Source organism: Marmota monax, unplaced genomic scaffold (genome assembly GCF_021218885.2).
Source record: "Marmota monax isolate L192 unplaced genomic scaffold, Marmota_monax_Labrador192_F-V1.1 WCK01_AAM20220418_F8-fsc00021, whole genome shotgun sequence".
In the NCBI taxonomy this organism is placed as follows: domain Eukaryota; kingdom Metazoa; phylum Chordata; class Mammalia; order Rodentia; family Sciuridae; genus Marmota; species Marmota monax.
This window is the reverse complement of record NW_026695228.1, coordinates 7,543,139-7,549,128: the sequence shown is the minus strand read 5'-3', so window position 1 is coordinate 7,549,128 and position 5,990 is coordinate 7,543,139. Positions and strand designations below refer to the sequence as shown.

At 37.9% G+C, this 5,990-nt stretch overlaps 1 non-coding gene across 1 annotated transcript; it reads left to right on the top strand.

The window, feature by feature from the left end:
* Positions 1 to 1,370: 1,370 nt before the first annotated feature.
* Positions 1,371 to 1,442, top strand: Trnap-agg (transfer RNA proline (anticodon AGG)). The gene has a single exon. It is a non-coding gene; the product is annotated as a tRNA-Pro (tRNA).
* Positions 1,443 to 5,990: the final 4,548 nt, after the last annotated feature.

The following is a 5,990-nucleotide window of genomic DNA, read 5'->3' as shown; positions in this document are numbered from 1 at the left end:
TGTAGCTCAGTGCTAAAGTGCATGTGAAGCACTGGGTTTGATCCTCAGCACCACAAAAAAAATAAACAAATAAAATAAAAGTATTAAAAAATGAATCCTCAAAAAAACAGAACATATAAACAGTAATCATTTTAACCTTCTCCTTTCTCATTTTTATCTTCTAATTTCTTTTGGAGGATAATTGTATTGTTTAGTGCCTTCAAAAACTATTAGGTGATCATGATGAACGTAAATGTGTTAGTTAGGGCCCCGGTCCACAAGTTCTTTGACACTCCTTCCTTCAAAAGACAGAGCCTAACTCCCCCTTCCTCTTTTTTATTTTAATTTTTTTTAGTTGTCAATGGATTTTTATGTTATTCATTTATATGCAGTGCCAGGAATCAAACCCAATTCCTCATATACTAGGCAAGCACTTTATCACTGAGCTACAACCCCAACCCATAACTCCCCTCTTCTTGAATGGAGGCTGGACTAGGAGACTTGCTTCTGTCAAACAGAAATGAAGTGGAAAGGTTGGTGTGTGAAAAAAGGATGGTGCGGAAACCAGGTCATAAAGGCCCTGCAACTTCTTTTCCTTCTCTTGGTTGGCTTGTTCTGGGAGATGCCAGTTGCCATGTTATGAGGATACTCAAGCATCCCTGTAGTTCCATATGTTGAGATATGAGATCTCTGGTCAAGAGTTACATAATAAGTGAGCTTGAAAGTGGATCTTCCTGCTCCAGGCAAGCCTTTGGATGATTACAGCCCCAGGTGACATCTTGACTATAAACTCATGAGAGACCCTGAACCAGAACAATCCAGCTAAGTTGCTCCCAATTTTCCAACTTACAGAAACCAAGATACAAATCAGTCATATGTCAATGTATTAGCAACAAAGGAATAGGAAATTGAAAGAAAAATACCTTTACAGAAGTATAAAACATGAAATGTGTAAGAATGAGTGTACCAAAATATGTGCAAGACTTATATACAGAAAATTGCCATTGATGAGAGAAATGAAAGAAAATCTAAATAAATCATCTGATCTGATTAATTCCATGTTAATCAATTAGAGGACTCATTAAAGTGCCAGCTTTCCCAAACTTATCTATAGATTCAAGGTAGAACTGGTCAAAATTCCAGCAGACTTTTGGTAATAACGTACAAGCTATTTATATGTGTATCAAAGAACCCAAATAACTATGGAAAATTGCAATATAAATGTTCCTCAGCCTAGCAGTGTGGTTATCTTGCTGAGCCTATATAAATTGAAAATATCAGGGTTGGGGTTGGGGCTCAGTGGTAGATCACCTGCCTGGCATGTGTGAGGCACTGGGTTTGATCCTCAGTACCACATATAAATAAATGAATAAAATAAAGGAATTGTGGGCTGGGGTGTGGCTCAGTGGTAGAGCACTCACCTAGGATGTGTGAGGCCCTGGGTTCAATCCTCAGCACCACATAAAAATAAATAAATATAATAAAGTTATTGTTTCCATCTGCAACTAAAAAAACTTTAAAAAAAAGGTATTGTGAGGCCCAGGAAAGCTCCACTGACACACTGAGTCCAGAGCCCCACACTGGGTCCAGAAACAGCTCACAGCCACAATACTGCATACCACAGAGCTGCATCTCTGAACACATCGCCCAATGCCACCCCCGACTTCACCCCCCCAACCCCCGACTCCATTGCGGCAAGTAGCCACCTCCAACTTGGGTCACCTTCATCACCATGTTTAATTGCAGCAACTCCCAGGTCAGAACACCAGCTGGGCAGGTACCAATAAACACCAACTCCCCTCCTCCCTGGCAGCCGCTAATCTGGCACAGTGACTGCCCAATACAAAACAGCTCTCCAAGACAGATTCGCAGCCCACAAGACCTCTGGAGAGAAAGGTTCCCAATTAGGAAGTAGAAAGGGAAAGGGTGAGTGAAATACAGTTTAGAGACTAAATTAGAGACCAGGAACTATGAGGTCTACAGGCAATATAAGGAGATAACACCAGGTGCCCACATCACATGAGCAGGCCCCAAAGGAGATCCTTGGGGTGCATTCTCCCATCGGGAACCAACTGGTACCATACCCCACTTCCAGGTGCCCTGCACCCAAGTCCAACCTTCCCATCCTGGTAACCTTCACCATTCTGAGAGTGGAGATACCAGCAGACAACAGACACCCCCACCTACTGGATGAGAAGAGAAGCAGGAAAGACACTGATCTCCAACCAAAACAATCCTTGTTTCTTCCTTCAAGATTTTTTTTCCTCTTTTTCTCCCTCTTTATCCTCCTGCCCTCACATCCCCAACATTTGTGAAACCAAATAATGTACATGAATTAGGCTACTGAGGACTGGGATGTCTGAATAGTATATTACCATTGTGTTGTATATTCTTTTATCTCCTATTTTTACATTTTTTATTTTTCTTAATATTTATGTGTGTTTGTTTTATGTGCTCTATTGTCTTCCCAGTTACTTGTCTCCTCAAAATCACTTCTTCTATCTTCACCTGCTACTAACCATCTTCTTTAGATTCCTCTTTCACATTTCCCAAGATCTAATAACTCTATGCCCTCACCTCCTACCCCCTCAACATTTCATCCTACACCTCACCCCCTGTTCTTTGTCCACCATCAGAAACTGTAAACCATTTTGCAAACCTACTGTTCATATTGTAGATAATAATTGAACTTACCATTTCTGTATATTGTGACAAAACTGTAAACATCTTAATAGCAGCTATTTGGTTTAAGGTTGTACACTATTTGTATTGGGAATCTGTTAACCTTGTTCTTCACCTCAAAGGAGAGGTATTGGAACCCTGCAGCGGCACTATAAGCCTATAGGGTAAAAATGGTCACACCATGGATCTGCAGTGCCAGAAGGGAAGACACACGGAGAACATGAAAAAAAAAGGGGGGGGGGAGTGCCCCAAACAAATCAAGATACTACATTATTGGAATCCATGGCCAGCACAACAGAAGAAATTACAGAGAAAGAGTTCAGGATGTACATAATTAAAATGTTCTCTGAATTAGGGCTGGGGTTGTGGCTCAGTGGCAGAGTGCTTGCCTAGCATGTGCGAGGCACTGGGTTCGATTCTTAGAACCATATACAAATAAAATAAAGGCATTCTGCCCATCTACAACTACAAAATTTTTTAAAATAAAAAAATAAGTAAAATAAAGGTATCATCTCCAACTACTACTAAAAATAAATATTAAAAAACATTCTGTGAATTAAAAGATGATATAAGAGAACAGATACAGGCAGCAAAAAATCATTTTGATAAAGAACAACATAATACAGGAAGCAAAGATTACTTCAAAAAGGAGATAGATGTTCTGAAAAAAAAAAAAACTAAACAGAAATCCTTTAAATGAAAGAAACAACAAACCAAATTAAAACCTCAATAGGAAGCATCACCCACAGATTAGACCACTTGGAAGACAGGACATCAGACAATGAAGACAAAATATATAATCTTGAAAAGAATGTAGATTACACAGTGAAGATGGTAAGAAACTATGAGCAGAACATTCAATAAATATGGAATAACATAAAAAGACCAAATTTAAGAGTTACTGAGATAGAGGAAGGCATAGAGTTTTAAACCAAAGGGCTGAGCAATTTATTCAATGAAATAATATCAGAAAATTTTCCAAACATGATGAATGAAGTGGAAAACCAAATACAAGAGGCTTACAGGATGTCAAATGTACAAAATCTTAACAGATTCACACTAAGGCACATTATAATGAATCTTAAAAGCCACAAGAGAAAGGAATCAGATTACATATAGGGGAAAAACAATTAGGATCTCTGCAGATTTTTCAACCTAGACCCTGAAAGCTTAAAGGTCCTGGAACAACATGTACTAAGCTCTGAAAGAAAATGCATGTCAACCAAGAATCTTATATCCAGCAAAATTAAGCTTTAGATTTGATGATGAAATAAAAACCTTCCATGATAAAAAAAAGTTAAAAGAATTTACAGCTAGTAAGACTGCACTACAGAACATCCTTGGCAAAATATTCCATGAAGAGAAAATGAAAAACAATAATGAAAATCAGCAGAGGGAGGTATTACACTAAAGGAAAAACTAATCAAAGAGACACCAAGTCAAGTTAAATACCAAAAATAAATAAAAATGGCTGAGTGTGATGCTCCACTGAGCATGGGGGACTCAGGTCTCCCCTTGGGAACAATCCTAGCACTCCCATGTGTAGACTGCATAGGTATTAGGTCTTGCCCTCGCTCTACCAATGGGACAGGTCTCATAGCTCTGGAATTGGGCATAACCCATTGGATTTAGACAGCCCACTTCCTTCTTGTTTGGTGAAGACATTCAGTAGAAAACCTTTAAGTTCTCTTGTATAAATAAATGAAACACGGGCTCTCTCTCTCTCTCATCTCAGTGTAGAAGCTCAGTTGCTAAGTTCATAGAGCCGTCCCTACCCTGCTTTTCAAAATTAATTCCAGTTGTGTGGTTTCTTCATCACTTCTTTTTCTTAGCTTTATTTTGCAGGCAGTTTACTCCATGCAGGGGAACTCCAACTCAATCACCTGCGCAGGAGTGGGCAGGAGCTAGGGATACAAATCATGTTTCAATAATAATCCTGAACATTAATGGCCTAACCTCACCAATCAAAAGATATAGACCAGCAGATTGGATTTTTAAAAAAAAGATCCAACAATATGCTGCCTCCAAGAAACTCATCTTATATGAAAAGACATCCAAAGACTGAAGGTGAAAGGTTGGGAAAAAACATACCACTCACAAGGACTTTGGAAACAAGTAGGGATCTCCATCCTCATATCAAATAAAGTAGACTTCAAGCCAAAGTTAATCAAAAGGGATAAAGAAGGACATTTCATACTGTTCAAGGGAGCCATACATCAACAAGACATAACAATTATAAATATATATTCCCAACGTTCATTAAATAAACTCTTCTCAAGTTCAATAGTTCAAATAGACCACAGTGCAATAATACTGGACGACTTTAACACAGCTCTTTCACCACTGGATACATCTTCCCAATGAACGCTGAACAAAGAAATTACAGAACTCAGTAATACACTCAATAACTTAGACTTAACTGACATATATAGAGTATTTCATTCATCAACGAGTGATTACATTTTCTTCTCAGCAGCACATGGATCCTTCTCTAAAATACATTATATAATATGCCATAGAGCAATTCTTAGCAAATACAAAAAAAGTATAGATACTACCCTGCATTCTATCAGATCATAATGAAATGAAATTAGAAATCAATGATAAAATAAAAATAAAGGCTACTCCAAAACCTGGAGACTAAATAATATGCTATTGAATGAACAATGGGTTGCCAAAGACATCAAAGAAGAGATTAAAAGATTCTTAGAGGACTGGGGTTGTGGCTCAGCGGTACAGCACTCACCTTGCACGTGGGAGACCCTGGGTTCCATCCTTAGCACCACATAAAAATAAATAAACAAAATAAGGATATTGTGTTATGTAAAGCTAAAAAATATTTTTTTAAATTCTTAAAGATATGGGCTGGGGATGTGGTTCAAGCGGTAGCACTTTCGCCTGGCATGCGTGCGGCCCGGGTTTGATCCTCAGCACCACATACAAAAACAAAGATGTTGTGTCCACCGAAAACTAAAAATAAATAAATATTAAAATTCTTAAAGATAAATGAGAATACTAATACAACATATGGAAATCTCTGGGACACTATGAAGGCAGTACTGAGAGGAAAGTTCATTTCAGGAGTTCATTCCTTCGAAGAAGAAAAAGTCAACAAATAAATGACCTAACATTACATCTCAAAGCCCTAGAAAAAGAAAACTCAATCAACATCAAAAGCAGTAGAAGACAGGAAATAATTAAAATTATAGCTGAAATCAATGAAATTGAAACAAAAGAAACAATTGAAAAACTTGACAAAACAAAAAGTTGGTTCCTTGAAAAAATAAATAAAATTGATAAACGCTTAGCCAATCTAATGAAGAGGAGAG